Consider the following 17,109-nt stretch of genomic DNA (forward strand, 5'->3'; position numbering starts at 1 on the left):
AAGAAGACGTCACACACAACGCGCTCTTCGTCTACAAGTGCCGAGGTCGGTCTCCTCAGCAGAATTAGTTTTCCCTTCGTCAGAGCAGCGCTGGGCTGTTCAAATCACAGACAAACAGTATCCCACATTCTTGATTTTTAGTCCACAAACACTTGTTATAATGACTAACTACTCCTGACATTTTGGAGATGTTAGCTCTTTATACAGTAAAGTTACAGCAGGATACAAATAATATCAGGCTGATCCTGCCACGATTTGTTCCCCCTGATCAAATCACGGACAAACAGTATCCCACAGCTGTTTCCCATTTTGCACAGAGAGGCATTTTTTGAAAAATGTATTGATAGCAATGTTGAATATTACTACACTGGAAAAAACAACTACAGTAAAATAATCACACATGACGCCTCTGCCTTTGTAAATGGAGGGACAGTAACTGTCATTCTGCAGCTCATCTCATGTAAACAATAACGTGGCGCACAGCGTGACGTGAAAAAAGGCACATACCATTGACGTTGCGTGACGAACTCTGTATTCCTTGTCCACACGTAAACGCAAAAAATTAGTTTTAAAAATCTCAGTTTTCGATGATTCGTAACGCCGTTTACGTGTGGACGTCCTCTGGCTCAGCAAATCAGACAACAACCTCATGTCATCTAAGTAGATAGATAGATATTTTATTTATTTTATATTATTATTTTTCTTATTTTTTAAATTGTTCAATGTATCATTTTGGCATGTCAAGTGTACAGCACTTTGTGTTGAGCTGGGGGCTGATCTGAAAGTGCTATATAAATAAATTGCTTGCTTGCTTGCTAAGTGGTCCAGTAATAAAATGCCAGCTCCCCCTTGAGAACACTCATGCTTGAGGTTAATCACAACAAAGTGTCAGTGAGCCTAAAGTTGGTCAGGAGAGAATGAGAGAGCGAGCAGAGCTCAACCAGCACTCCTCCCTCACCCCTGAACCCACTCACACCCGGTGAGAGACCCCTTACACTTGTGAATCTCCAGTGGTCTGTCCTTTTCTGGGTCCCTCTCTTGTAAAAATCTTCTCCTGTGAGGGATAAAAAAAACACTTTCTTCCTACTACGCTTCCCTAACTTATGTTCATCAATTTTCTCTTTATTCAAAAGCATGAACCTAATTATATTTTGACTTTTATTTCAACACCTTTAACAAAAAAATCTCAAGAAAATCCTCATAAGCGCCTATTCTACTAACAGACCAAAGAGAAAACAACCATCTTAATTAACTAAGTTTAAGTATGTAATCAATTACTCCTGAATAAATTTTATCATAGCAAAGAAAAGTTTAAAAAAACACAATAAATACAGGTGATCTACTTCTAACTGTTTTCATGGCAAATTCGTTTTTTCTTTTTCCTTTTTTATTCCCACTGAAGCTTCTGCTGTGAATTTATCATAAACAACAGAAGTAATGAAGGTTCACAGACTCAGTAAAACATCATGCCAGTGTTACAGGATAAAACATGCACAGCAGCGTGATTTTTAATTCATTAAAAACAACCTAATGCTATGTCAGCTTCTATCTTTGCTTGACAGTGTGTTAAACAAACCTGATAACATGAACTCCCAGAAAAGCTAAAGTGACCCAAACACATGGTTATTACAGGAAACGCTGCAGTCCTTCCTCTCTGTGTTTGGCTTTTTAAACTGATTTATTGTGAGCAACATGAATGTTACTGTGTCACGGTTTCACAGAATATCATCATCAAGATGTGGTGACAGCCAAAGTGTCCAGCAGGTGTCACTGTGGAGACGGTTTCAGGTCGTTTCGAAGCCTCGATACACTTCTACCAGCACTACTCCACAGCTCTCGCACGCTGTCTGCAGGGAAACAACACCAGGGCTGCTGCACAGAGGAGATGACAAATGAGTAATCCCTGAGGCAACAACAGGAAAGAGCAACACGTTCTCACTCCCAACTGGTCAAATGTGTGACGCATGGTCAGGCTCCCTCTGCTTCACTTATCGACGCGCAGGGTACCCTCGCGTCGAGAATTGACGTGCAGGGTCCTCCTATTGAATACTATGCTGCTCCCTAATCGTTGTTTATCGACGAAAAGAGATTTCTGCGCAAGAGCCTGTTGTTCGTATATTTATATATTTCCGAAATCACATTGTAGTGACGTATACTGAACACAATACATTAAATAATATAAGCAACTACCTGAGAAACAGCAGATACAGCAGATAAATTAATTATAGGCTATTACTTTTGCATTTATGGAGGGGGAGGTGTATGCTGGGTAATGGCACAGCTAGCGACCGGGTGACTTTATTCACCCGCTTCGGCTGTTATCAGTCCATACAATGGGCGTTATTAGCAGAAATCAGTCCCATAGATGTGGGCCATCCACCTGCTAGATCAGGGGTAGGCAACTCCAGGCCTCGAGTGCCGGTGTCCTGGAGGTTTTAGATGTGTCCTTGATCCATCACAGCTGATTTAAAGGCTAAATGACTCCTCAGCATGTCTTGAAGTTCTCCAGAGGCCTGGTAATGAACTAATCATTTGATTCAGGTGTGTTAACCCACGGTGGGATCTAAAACCTGCAGGATGCCGGCACTCGAGGCCTGGAGTTGCCTACCCCTGATCTAGCAGGTGGATGGCCCACATCTATGGGACTGATTTCTGCTAATAACGCCCATTGTATGGACTGATAACAGCATGCTATTCACTTTAGCAACTATTCACTTCAGCTAAAGTCATTAAGTTAGCTAAAGAGTTGGGATGCTGACATAAATAAAGCTAAAATACAAAGGTTTGGACACCGTTTTGCATGTTTCCCTACTGTAGGGGTCTCTGCAAGCATACAGGGCTCTGAGAGGGTACAAGATGACAACTTTGGATTTCTACTAGAAACAGTCGATCATATTTGTTTGTCAAAGCTGAATCCAGGGCAAACTACGCTATATTAGCGTTTTTAGCTAGCAGCTACAATAAGCATAAAAGTTACTGTACAGCTATCATTTGTTAACATGACGCTTGTTCTTATACATGTAATACATTTATTACCAACCTGAGAGTTTATCCGCTGGTCATTCGACATGACGAATGACTTCTGAAGTCTTAATTCAGCTCAAGACGCTGTAGATTCCCGTCAGCAACACTTTCGGTCCGCTGGCAAAATGTAGTTCTATTAATCTGCGCTTGACCCGGAACCGGATGTAAGTTCCAAAAAACTGAATTTTGGAACTGAAATTGAATTGTAGAACTGAAACTGAATGGTGAGAAGTGAATCTGAAATTATTCGAGAGCTGAATTTTTAAAGGATAAAATGCAGTTTCAAAGCAAATCAATTCATTTTCAAACCATAAATTCAATTTCAAATCAGACTAATTCAAATTCAGTTTTCAAAAGCTTTTATTCAAGTTACAATTCAGATTAAATCCGAGCAATTCAAATTCAAATTTAACTTATTCAAATTCAGTTTCTGATGGCACAGATTTCTGTCCATAAGTATCACCGTATCATATGTACTCATGTATCTCGTACCTAGTGTTTCTTTTTAGGTTTGCTATTTTTCCAGTTATATATTTATTAAGTTATGCAGGCTTGTTTGCACAACAAGGCTAAATAATTATATAAACCTTTCTGAATATAAATAGTGTACTTTGGTAGAATTAAAAAATAAGTGTAGTGCAGGTCTATGATGATTTTCAGTGCTACTATCATCTAGTTCTGATTCTGGTTCTGTTTTGGTTAAGTCTTAAGTAGTCCTGATTTTGAACTGTTGTAGTCCTGTTTTAATTCTGGATCAGTTCTGGGTCTGGTTGAATTGGGGTTTAGTCCCTGTGTCTTGATCCAGCCCTGATTTTGTTCTGCCTTGCTGCTTAACCCTTTAGGGCTAAGCCCCGGGTGTTTCAAATGTCTGGCTCCGCCTCTGCGTCCGAGCCCCAGATATCAGCTGTTAAGCTTAAAGTGGGAATGCTTTACAAACACTCAGAGATGAACTTACACACTTGCTTGTAATTCTGTGGGATAGCTTGCTCTGAGATTAAATGCCAGTTTGGCAGCACGTAGCGAGACTCTGATACAATACTGTATCTGGGTTTCGGTACATCACTAGATTCAAATATTGTAAAATCATGCCCATCTCTGGAGCTCGTAAACAAATTTTCAAGATATCATGTTAAGACACTAAGAATGGTCATTAACATTTACCAGGTCTATGCTTTCACATGTTTTTTGTTCTATTATATATTTCTATGATTTTCTAATTAATATTATTCAATGATGACAAATCAAATGCAGTACTTTCTAAGGCAAAAACCTCCACTACTCTGGTCAACAATAAGCTTGGTTGATTTGAGGAAAATATAGATATAGAGTCTTTTTCAGTATTTTGACATTTCTGGTAACATTGCGTTCTTAAATATCATTTAACATTTTCAGTAAAACAGCCATATTTTCCTCACCGTTTCTGTCAAGCTCATTGTTTCCTCTGTAGTGACTCAGCTTAGTCCAGATGGCTTGAAATCTTCCTCTGCTGCTCATTCAGACTCTTCTCCCCCTGCTGATCAGCTGGGACACAAAACAGATCTTTGTTAGGCTCCACACTGCAAGACTGACTTGTTCCAGCAGCTGCAGGATGGTTTCTACAGGCTGAAGAACAGCAGTCACTGCAGGAAACAACATCTGCACATTGACTTTCTATTAGAGGAACAAACAGGGCTGGACTGGGACAAAAAAAATTGGACCGTGCATTTTGAGTTGTGACCGGCCCACCAGGCATAATAGGAAAAGCCATAAAGCCTGTAAATGAAGACAAAAACTGTTGTGAGAGTGATGTTGTGATGGCATCAGCCACACATGGGTAAAACAAATCCATCCATTCACCTTCAGTGATGTGTCAGTCGCGAACAAAACGGCTCTTATTGGGAGCTGTGTTTTTTTTTTTCCTTTCTCGCACTTTTTTTTCCACTTTACTCCGCACGTAAGCCTTAGTGATGGGATTTCCAGCTCTTTTTAGAGAACCAGCTCTTTCGGCTCAGCTCACTAAAAAGAGCCGGCTCTTGTTTTGTTGCTTTAATTTACTATTAACAACAATATACAATTATGCACAAAAGAAATTACTAATGTAAAAAAACTTGTTTTATTTATATATGTTTATATATAAATATATGCTGTGGCCCCTAGAGACAAAGCTCGTACAAACTCCAAAACACATTTCTAGCGTTAACTGAACTTCCAAAACAGAGCTACCTAGATCACTTAAACTACACAATTTAAAGCGTATGTGCATTGTTTGTGTATTTACACACGAGCACTCATATATATTCAAATAATTTAAAAAAAAGTTCATTTACCTGTTACTACCACACACCAAATCCGATCGTTGGTACTTCCTGGCCTGTGTAGCCACTAGGTAACAAAAGCTCAACACGGCCCCTAGCATCCTGGAGCACTTCTGTTGTGTTTTGTACGTGCTTCTGAGTTTTTACGTGTTCTGGAGTTTGGACGTGCTTCGGGCAACAAGCTTCAAATGATGATTTAAACATATGCAAAAAATAATCCCGGTGACCTCAACACATATTTTGGAACAAATTCCAACCCTAATCATCAGAATCACAATACTTTATTAATCCTGAATGAAATTATGGGTTACAGCAGGCAGCACGCTAATGGCGCATGCGCACTTACAAAGGAACTTTCTGACCAAAATTTACACAAAAATCACATTGGGAAGACATGTCAGAGAGGTAGGCTGATAGGAAAAAACAACGAAAATACATAACATAAGGTGAGAGGAGGAGGAAAAAAGCTCCACTCAGACTGAGCTCCTAATGGGAGAACAGTTTGTGAACAGAAGAAAAAAACCCACCCCAGCACAAAAAGCACATGACTGTCAATACAACATAGAAACACAAGACAAGCAACAGGGGTGGGTAAGGGTAAGAGAGAGCCGGTGTTGACAGCACATCCGGTCCTGCAGCATGTCTGCGCTGGTCCAGTCGACCCGCCATCTGCACTGGGAGGGAACAAGCATCGAAGGCGTTTGGAAAGGGAGGGGGGATGAGTGTGTATCAGTGTACGTGTGTGTCTGTGTCCTGAGTTTAGCTGATAGAGTGTCCTTGGCCCTGCCAGGCCAAGTAAACAGTCTTACAGCCAACCCAGGTGGCCTTGGTAGGATAGGAAGAAACAGTCTATGCACAGTCCGTTATCAGGGTGTTTTGTTAGGCTCCAGCCTTGAGATCACAGCTGGCACCGAAGTGGTAGCCACATGAAGTGATGGCGGTTTTTACTTTAGTGTGAACAACTCATGTGAATTTCAAAGATGTTCTAGCATTCCCGTTGGACAGCTGTTAGCCTCTCCACGATGTCATCCATCCATACCGAGATGTTATCCAGTGTGCTCATAGAGCATGAGTGTTCACGACAGCCGTGAGCCTCTCTGAGATGTTGTTAGATGTTGTCGGTCTCAGTACTCACAGCAGCCACAAGCTTCTCCAAGATGTCATCCGTGCTGCGTAGAATGAACCCATTCTGAGAAGCCACAGCTCGCTCCATTGTTCCAATCAACATAGTGGGCAGCCTTGTGGGGATTTGAACAGCCGTTTCCGCTTTCTTTATTCTTCGATAAGCCAGGGCTAAGCCAGTGCCGATCAGCAAGAACCCTGTAATCATGGTTCCGAAAAGGTGTCTTCAATGTCTTACAGTCAGGCTCACCTGAGCCCAGGCTTCTCATTGAGAAGAGGGTGTCAATTGCATTCAGGGGCCAGTTGATCAAATCCATAATTCGTCTTTTAGGTTTTAGAGAACAGACTGTGAGAGAGTGTTCCAGGGAAAAAGTGAGAAAATACACGAGACTAGACAAGGACACAAGACGCTAAGCAGGGAAGATAAGGGAAGGGGGAGGAGAAAGGTGTGACTGCCTTCACCAAGAGAAAAAAAATAAATAAAATTTGGAAGCTTTCACTTAAATAAATGAGGGGAAAGTCATACCTTAATGTTCAGTGGTGACGACAACATCAAAACTGTTTGTGTTAAATCAATATTTAAAACTGATTAAAAAAAACCAAACAAAAAAAAAAAACTTAAATCTTATGGATGTATCTAAAATTTTGTTGTGATAATGAGGAAACATGACTACCAACACACAGTATTCCCCTGCAGGTTTATATTCAGCTTTCTTGGAATGCCATGTCTCCTCATTATCTAACGTGTCAGTTTAAAGGGACTCAACTCTGCCTGTGTCAGCATTTCTTTCAGCTCTTCTTTCACAAATTCCTCCATCAGTGAATCAGCTCTCACACACATAAAGTTTCACAGGTTAGAGAAAATGATCCAAATACTGTCATAAAACAACACTGACATGAAGGGCTCATCAATCAGGTACATGAATGAAATTCAACATATAGATAATATAGGAAGAAAACCCAGTTAGATACTTTTCACCTTAAGGTTGTAAACAGCTGGAGCTGAAATGGTAAATGGCCTGTATTTGTATAGCGCTTTTATGGTCCCCAAGGACCCCAAAGCCCTTTACATATCCAGTCATTCACCCATTCACACACTGGTGATGGCAAGCTACGTTGTAGCCACAGCCACCCTGGGGCGCACTGACAGAGGCAAGGCTGCCGGACACTGGCGCCACCAGTAGGCAACGGGTGAAGTGTCTTACCCAAGGACACAACGACCGAGACTGTCCAAGCTGGGGCTCGAACTGGCAACCTTCCAATTACAAGGCGAACTCCCAACTCTTGAGCCACGATCGCCCTCACACATGAACATGAACATGAACTAAATGTTAAATAAAACTAAAATAAGTACAAAACACTGTGAACATCCTTTGATTCATTAGAACTACGACTGACCGTCACTTACAAATGAAACAGATGATGAAAGCTTATTTTTTCTTATAGTCTATTTGTGAATGAAGTTTGATTAATGGTCATCATCATAAAGTTCACAGAGCTCTGAGAGATGCACGGATTGTTTCCATGGCAACCAAAGGTGACGTCACTTTCAAAGGTTCCAAAAGTGAAAAGTAGAATAAACACCAACTATTTAATGCACCACACACAGCTAGCTACATCCAACTTTTTCATCCAGACTAAAAAAGTACACACAGATAAAAAACTAAATACAACAACAAAAACAACATGACAGAAATATTAAATGAAGGAAGAAAAATTGAAAAATATTACAAAATTAGCTACATTTACAATTCACAATGTCAGGATATCACACATACTTACTAGTGTCTTAAAGAAATATCCACATGCCACAACCAAGAGGGGGGTCGTACCCCGTACATATGGATTATATTATGCTGTGTAGAGATAGTCTCGATATGCTAGAGAACTTTAATATTTAATGTGCTAAACGAAGCCTGGTAAGTCTGACATGCAGCTCTATGGTTTGTTGCACCTTCTTTGAGGATTGCATGGTCTGAATTTGGGGAAAGTGGCAGCCGTCATTTCTTGTGAATAATTTCTCACTGTAAGTAACTAATGTGTATTTATATAGTGCTTTTGTTTTTCTGCCACTGTAAATAAGAATGCATTCTTTCCTTGATTAGATAAAGGTTACTCTGACTCACTGCCCCACCTTGTGGCTGAAATTGCTATTACATAGAAGTGCAGCTAAGCCCCAGGTCCAACTTCAATTTTTTTTTATTTAATTTGTTCGTCTTTTGATAATTAAACTCTAATTACTTATGTCTGTAGTTGTAGATGGTTGGTGGTTATTAAACACAAGACGTACTGCACTGACTTGAACATCCTGTCAGTGTTTTAAATATAAGATTACATTTTGCTGCTCTATAAGTTGAAATATAAAGTTGCAGAAATCTCTGTTATATTCAAGGATTACTAACAAATACTACTATTTCAAAAAGATTAAATGTAACTGGGATAACACTTTAGAGTACTAAGATTCCTCACATCATGTTCACCAGGGAGGACAAAGGATAACTGTTTGCTGAGCTGAGCACTATATGCAGTCCGCCTTTGTTTTCGCGTCTTCGTTTACTTTGAAATAGTTCCACACGGCTCACTTGTTTCGCCTTCTCCCAGGGCCGAGCTGCAGCCGGGGCCTGGGGCGGGCACTCGGCGCCTGTGATTAACCCCTTACATGGCGCTTAAACATAGACAGGTCTCAGACCGTGGTATCGGTCCCCGGTATCGGGGGACTTTTAACGAGTACTTTAGAAAATGTGGTATCGAGGCTGATACCAGATACCGGTATCGATATCGGTGCATCCCTAGTGGTGACGTCAACAAAAAACACATTTCCTGTTTGTATACATTTTTTACAAATAAGATATTATGGGAGAAGGAGGGAGGAGTGTGCATAACACAGGATGAATGGACTCAAATATGGAAAGAACAATGGAAATGCACTACCTCACAAAGATGGAGGGAATTTGGATGGAAAATTTTGATTAGGTTCTTTATCACCTCTTACCAAAAGATTTATTATGATGGGAATCCCCCGTATGCTGGAGAAAATATGGACACAGATGACTACACCTCTGATATTTGCAGGCAGAATTTTAAAGCTTGGGTGAAATGGGGTCAATGCAGTTCTTAAGCATGCATGCAAATGTTCATTAGTCAGCTGTGAGCGAGTCTTTCCCATTCATCTTTAAATGCCAGATTTTCACTTCAGGAAGCACACAGCCCCACTCCACTGTTGGCCAACGCCCTCAACAACTTTTACTGCCGGTTTGATGAGACATCAAGCAGCTTTCACAACTCAATAGAGAATTCCCCAACAATAGAGACACTTTGGTCACTCATGGTAAATGGTCTGATTCTTATATAGCGCTTTTCTACTCTCCCGGAGTATCAAAGCAACACGACACATTCACCCAGTCACACCCATTCTCACAAGCAATACCTCTATACTGAGTGCTTTCTAACTACACTAACACACTAACCGATGGATGCATCGGAGAGCAACTTGGGGTTAGTATCTTGCCCAAGGATACTTGGCATGCAGACTGGAGGAGCCTGGGATCGAACCTCCAACCTTCGCGATCAGTAGGTGACCTGCTCTACTTCCTGAGCTACAGCCACCCCCAGCTGAAATTTACCCTTCCCATTTTCCCCTTTATTGTTTTTTCTCTGTGCTGTAAATCTTCTGTCCAAGAAGAAATCTGCTGCTGTTCTGGGAATGAGCTACCAAAGCTTTTTCTGAATAAATCAATAAAGATCCATTTATGGAAAGCTGTGATGAAGGCAGTTTTGTCTTTAATTATATTCAACAATATAACACATTTGACCACTTTTAAGTGATTTTTAATACAGTAAAGTTAAGGTTATATACCTAATTTCTAGTAAGTGGCCCAGCCCCGCCTGTATTTTTATGTATGTGGTCCTCAGCAAAAAAAGTTTGGACACCCCTGGCCTGAGGTGTTCTTCAATAAACTGGACTACCCAACAGAAGGACCCGAGGCCCCGCTGCACTTTTTCGGTAAGTTAAACGTGTTTGTAAGCTAATTCGTAACTACCGTCCTTAGCTAGGTCCTGAGACCTAGCTAGCTAAAATGAGCACTCGGCTATCGGGGTTCGTTCAGCTAATCTGTGCAGGTGAATGAATTTACTAAAGAAATCAAGAGAAACGTTCTGGGCTAATCAGTCACTAATTACTGTTACTGTACTTTTATTACAAGTATTATACTTTAAAAGCAACAGGCTGCAATCTGCTTCAGCTCCTGTGCAGAACTGAATATTAAATATGTGCAAACAGCATGTTTTCAGTCTCTTGCCACATCTGTAAAGACAGTAACATCTTTTTTAAAAGCTTGTACTTCAGTAACTCCTCATTAATCACGAACTATGGATTAAAGTACTGTAGTGTACTGTAACACTGAAAAAAGGTAAGAGAAGAACTTCAGATCCTGAGTGTGAGAAGACAGAAGAATCAGCTTTATTTCAATTTTGAGGGATAAAATTTATATTTGAGTTTGTGATGGTTCTGTTGTCTTTGTGATTACAGGGGCTGCCCTCATATTCAGACCTCAGCACCACCCAGTGACAGCAGACAGATAATCCAACATGTTAACTGCAAAATGAACTGATGAAAACAGTGCAAGGTTAAAGTACCACATGTGCTGTAGTGAAAGCTGCAGCTTTATTGATAAAGTTAAAGACAAAAAACCAAAAGGATTAATCACTCATGTAACTGTGCCACTATATATCAGCATTAACAGGACCTCAGTTTGGTGTTTCACAAAGCTGCTGATCTCAGACCTGCACAGCTTCCGTTTTAAACACTTCATGCAGCTGAGTACATCAAGAGCATATGAGATTTTCTCTGACACAAATAAAACCTGATGAAGGTCAAAGGTCGTCACTTGTATGTTGAACTACAAACTTGTCAATTCTTTCACAGTTTTTTGCAAATAGTGTGTTATTTACCATAAAGTGATTCAGAGTTATTCATACCAGAGTAACCAGAGAGGATCATATATTTTTAAATATTTAACTTTCTACAGGACTGAATATAATATCTTTATGTAAAAGTCCGGAGCCTCTGGGGAGTATCTGAGTATTTATAACATTACACAAAGCAAAGGTCTCCATCACAGTGTTCATGAAATGCTGGGTTTATCCATCTCCTGGATCGGGCCTACGGAGGAGTGCTGAAGATTTCCCTGTGAGGGAGCTGCTGGTGAAGATCATGAGTCCTGCTTGATCAATGCGATGAGCTTCAGTCTTCCTGGTGTTTCTTAAATGAAGTCTCTCTCAGTGGGTCAACAGAACATCTGGCACAGGACAGCTGTGATGAAAGAAAGGGAAGAAGTTTCTCCAAACCTCTGGACCCAGGAAACCCAGCTTGGTCCTGATGGTCTCCTTCACTAGTTTCTCTCCAGGGTGAACGTAGCTGTTGATATAATATGGACTCTATTATTAAATGATAAGAACAAATTAGACTACACTACTGAAACGTTCTGCTGATGTTTTTAAAGTTTCCATGTTACCAGGCTGTAGAGGGCTCTTAGGATTTAAACAGTTTTAGATCCATGACACTCACAGTCTTATGTTAAAATCTCAAAGGACAGCATTATATTTTTGATATTAACAGTAACTCTGGGCTTCTGTAGAGTGTGCAGATGATCTCATCGCTGTCTAAAAATGGATAAAAAAAAAATAAGTGTTGAAGACTATTAAGAGTAGCAGGTGTGTAGCATCGCTAACTAGCTAGCAACAAGCCTCCAACACAGCGCGCATGCTAGCGGCTAATCTAGCTAACGAATTAACAACAAAGTGATTTTAGAACTATAAGATGATAAGCTGTATGTCTTTTTTTATAACAGTGACATGGTTGTATTTACCTTAATTAAACGAGTCGTCAGTCGCGGTAAACCAGCAAAAAAACTCGAGCAGCCGGGCTACGTAAAAAGTGTAGGGGGGCGTGTTTGCGGTCATGTCCAGCGGGTGTGTGGGCGGGAGCGTTACACAGTCGCTCCACCTCAAGTCACTACTGCGCAGACTCTGGCTCCAAATTTGCAAGATGGCATCCTCCACAAGCGGGATATTTTCAAGAGCATCTGGCTGCAGCCACTGTGGAGCTCCACAGTAACCGGATACACGTGACCTCCACACTAACCGGAAACACGTGACCTCCACAGTAGCCGGAAACACGTGACCTCCACAGTAACCAGAAACACGTAACTTCAGTTAAATCGACTTTGACAGCGAAAACTAAATTGCGTTTTTGTTACTATTGATGCTGCTGAGAAATAAAAATGGTTTCAAGTGGGGGGTTTTTAACACTCTGGGTTTGTTCAAAAAAAATCACCATCCCCTAAATTGTTCGTGGCCAAAAGTGCTATAACGCGGCGCACCTTCCGCGACACTCGCTGTTTCACTGATTTTTTTTTTTTACAGTACATCGTGTTGTGCGTTCTGATACCATTGTCAATCAATCTAGTCCAGTGTCTCCTGTACAGCAGCGGCCCCTAATAGGCCCACGGACCGGTACCGGTCCGTGAGTCCTTTGGTACCATTCCGCGAGAGTAGAGGCTCCGGTGTGAAATGTATGGTTGTAGTTGTGTGTCTTATTTTGAAAGAACTATTTACGCGTTACCATAGCGACCAGAGAGCATTAAGAAGCAGAGAGGAGGATGTCACTGTCATTGTTGTTGGCGCACAGCTCAAGTCACGTTTATTATTATATTTACAAAATACCACAGTTTCTTTTTTATTCTTTTGTTGTATTTATCCGCGACACCTTAAAGGTCGTTCCCTGAAAATATTGTCTGACATTAAAGTGGTCCGTGGTGCAAAAAAGTTTGGGGACCGCTGCTGTACAGTACAGAATGCGTTTAGCTTGTCGAATTTACATAAATCTTCTAGCAGTGTAACTCTGAAGTGCTGTACTGTATGTTTGTAGGTTTTCTCCCAAACAAACACAACAATGCCGACGATACGTTTTGCACCCTCAAATGCACCTTTTGGTTTCATTCCATAATACTGGACTTATGTTTCTACGAAGGTTTGAACTCTAAGAGTGTTTAAACAAAAGAGAACATTGTGAAAATGTTCATGCTTGTCTGAGAAAAGTGTATAAAGCATGTGGTGAGGAGTTTTACAGTCTTAACATCTATAATTGTAAAAAATAAAGTTGGCTACTTCAGGGATTTCACCTACTGCGGGTTATTTTTAGAACGTAACACCAGCGATAAACGAGGGACTGCTGTATTATTAATAGTAGAGTCTGGGACATTTAATTGATTAACATCAACACTGATTATTATGCACTGTTATTTTTGTTCAAGGAGAGCAAAAAATATAAAACTTTCTCTCAGTTTGTTCGTTGCCAAAAATGGCCACTTTTTGTGTATGTTCACAAAATGCTATAAAATGTATATTTCTTAAAACATTTATCTACTTTTACCGACGTGACTCTTTAAAAATCCTTTTCATCAAAATCAAAATTGTATTTAAATTTTTTACTCTTTATAGCCAGTTAGGTTATATATTACCATTAACTTTTCAGATAAAACGGTGATAAAGTCCTAACGTTTCATGAAACCCCCCCCCCCCATCTGAGCATCGGGGAAAAGGCTGTCTTGCAATTGTTGAGGTCACTAGTGTGTGCCCCATTTCCTCGAGGATCACTCTCTTTATAGGTTTTAGTGGACTCTTAGTACTGTGAAGTGATTTCATGGTACAAAGGCATTGTATTCCAAGATCTGGGAGACTGTAGAAATGAGCAGTGATGCCTTTCTTGCCATCTTTCCAGAAAGATAAGTGATCTGGAAGCTGTTAGGCTTACTTACAGCAGCAGCACTTTCTGCACCTGCATAAACTCCAGGACACATTTACTAACAGTGTTTGTTGCTGTATGTGCTGCAGCTTTGAATTTTTTAATAATATATATTTTGTTAATATTTTGGCTATGGTGTCTTGTTATGAAATGTACAAGAGTAAAAGTGTTTCTAGCATGTGCTTCAAAGCTAAGTTTGACTGGGAAACTCAAAGCTCAATAGTCTGTATCAACAGAAATTCACTGCAGCCTATGTAATATTTGATGCGTCATAATTTATTCTACTGTATCTTGCAAATACATATTTGCGTTGCAATGTCATGCACAAACACACACAACTATTAGATCCTTAAGATCAAACCCATGTTGTAGAATATATATATACTGGAGGTGCGGGTATACAAGTCTGGCCTAAGTCTTCGGTCAGAAAGACTGCAGCAGTCCAGGAGTTGAGTTCACTGTCTTTAATTAAGCTTCACAGAAGAACTGGTTACAGCAGGGCTTGCCAGGATAAATCCAACTGTGCTGCAGCCAGATATGAACTTATAACTGTAGCAGATGCAGTATAGGTGATTATAAGCATGGTTTTCTGGAAACAGAAACAGGTAATACTATAATTAGCAGGGTTAAAAATAACTAAGTAACAATCAGAACATATCATCTACTCAGGCACAGCAATATTTTACAATGTCCACAAGGGGTCACCGTAAGACCACAAGTTGGCTAAATAGCACATATATTCCCAGTTGCTAGTACTAAGGCAAGAATGTGGCAAGCTAGCAACAGCTAAATTAAGCAATAAACAACAGAGAAATCCTTTAACCACGGGATGTAATCATTGGAGGAGATTCTGGCCACTGATATGAACTTAGTGCAAATTAACTAAATAATTAAATAAACCTACTAACGTGATATCAGGGTACCGAGGCATAACTTTAGATTTAAACATGCACAAACAACTATGACTATTATCATACCAGTTAACAAAGGTGAACTTACAGATACATTAACGCATACGGAATCACACAAACTGCGTTACAACTCCCATGCTCCGTCGCTGCGCCTCTCGTCTCTTACTCCCACTCTCCCTCTGCATGATGCGCACATGATCAATGATGCGCTCATTTGGGTGCGCTTGATTCTTGCCTCTAACCATCCTGAGGCTGAGTCAGCAGGGAATTTGCACAGCCGCCCCCAAATTCACTAAGTGAATTTGCAGAACACAAATGTCCCTGCTGGATAATATACACCCCTTCAGTCCTCTGGCAATTTTGGAAGAGTGACGAGCTTCGTCACGGGGCGAATGTATTTAGCTCCTTTTATGTCGACCTCAGCTGTGCGTATCTTGCCATCATCGCTGGGGATTACTTTAGTTACCCGCCCAACTGGCCACAGAGCCCTTGGTAGCTGTGGGTCAATCACCATGACCACTCGATCTACTGTGAGATCTGGGGTACCGATGCGCCACTTTTGACGGAGCTGAAGGTTCGGTAGGTAATTGCGAGTGAACTGAACCCAGAAATGGTCGGCAAGCACTTGGCTGTGTCTCCAGCGGCGGTGTCCCAGTAGGTCACTCTTGCTGTACACTGCTTGTGGTAGGGATGCGTCTTTCCGCCCCATAAGCAGAAGGTTAGGGGTAATGGGATCAGGGTCCGCAATGTCTGATGTTGCATAACCAAGAGGTTTCGAGTTAAGAATGCCCTCCACTTCTACAAGCATAGTCATCAGCACTTCTTCTGGGACGGCTTGGTCTTTCAGGACGACACGCAGGGAAGCTTTGACCGACTTGATTTCCCTCTCCCATGTGCCTCCAAAATGTGGAGCAAGTGGTGGATTGAATTTGAAATCGATACTCTGTTCACTGAGCTGTTGCTTCAAAACTGGTTCCATAGCAGCAAAATCTTCTCTGAGTTCCCTCTCTCCTCCTCTGAAGTTGGTGCCACGATCACAGAGAATCTCAAAGGGTTTCCTCTTCTTGCAACAAAGCGCCGAAGGGCAAGCAAGAATGAATCCGTGTTCATGCTGCACAAGAGGTCCAGATGTACGCACCTGGTGGTCAGACATTTAAAGATAATACCCCACCTTTTCTCATGCCTCCGTCCGATTTTTATGGTGTAAGGGCCGAAGCAGTCGACTCCAGTGGACCAGTATGGTGGTTTAGTGATGCGTAGTCGTGCAGCTGGTAGGTCTGCCATCTGGGGAGTGACTGGTTTGCTGCGCCATTTACAACATTCCACACAACTGCGTTGATGTCTCTTGATAATCTGTCGGCCGCGAAGTATCCAGTAGGTCCTCCTTATCTCTGCGAATATACGGTCAGGACCTGCATGTAACAGACGGTTATCATAGTCCTGCACTAACAGCGTTGTGACAGGGTGATCTGGTGCAAGAACTATAGGATGGATAGTGTCCTCTTTCAGATTTTCAGCCCTCCGGAGACGACCTCCAACCCTGATCAACCCGACAGTATGGTCTAATTCAGGTGAAAGCGACAGCAAGCGGCTGTTAGGGCTGACAGTTTTACCTGACTGCAATGCAGCAAGCTCTGCCGGGAAGCTCTCACTTTGTGACCTTTTCAGTAGGGCAATTTCTGCCTCCCTACGACTGGAGGCAGTCATGGGTGGAGCGGCCGCCCCGTGGAGGGCGTGATATGTGGCATGTATCAGCTCGGTCCAGGATTTGAACTGGGTCAGATCAGGCGTCAGCGGGCTGCTTGTGGAAATGTTGCCACAGAAGATGGTGTCGCGGATCTCTTCCTTCTGCATCGAGCTCACCGTGGGGTGCGTAGGCCAGCTAGCGGGAGGCTGATGGAGGAATGCTGGGCCATCTGTCCAGCGGTCTGGCTTAGTTAAATCCTTTAAGGAT

Source organism: Oreochromis niloticus, unplaced genomic scaffold (assembly GCF_001858045.2).
Source record: "Oreochromis niloticus isolate F11D_XX unplaced genomic scaffold, O_niloticus_UMD_NMBU tig00000235_pilon, whole genome shotgun sequence".
In the NCBI taxonomy this organism is placed as follows: Eukaryota; Metazoa; Chordata; class Actinopteri; order Cichliformes; family Cichlidae; genus Oreochromis; species Oreochromis niloticus.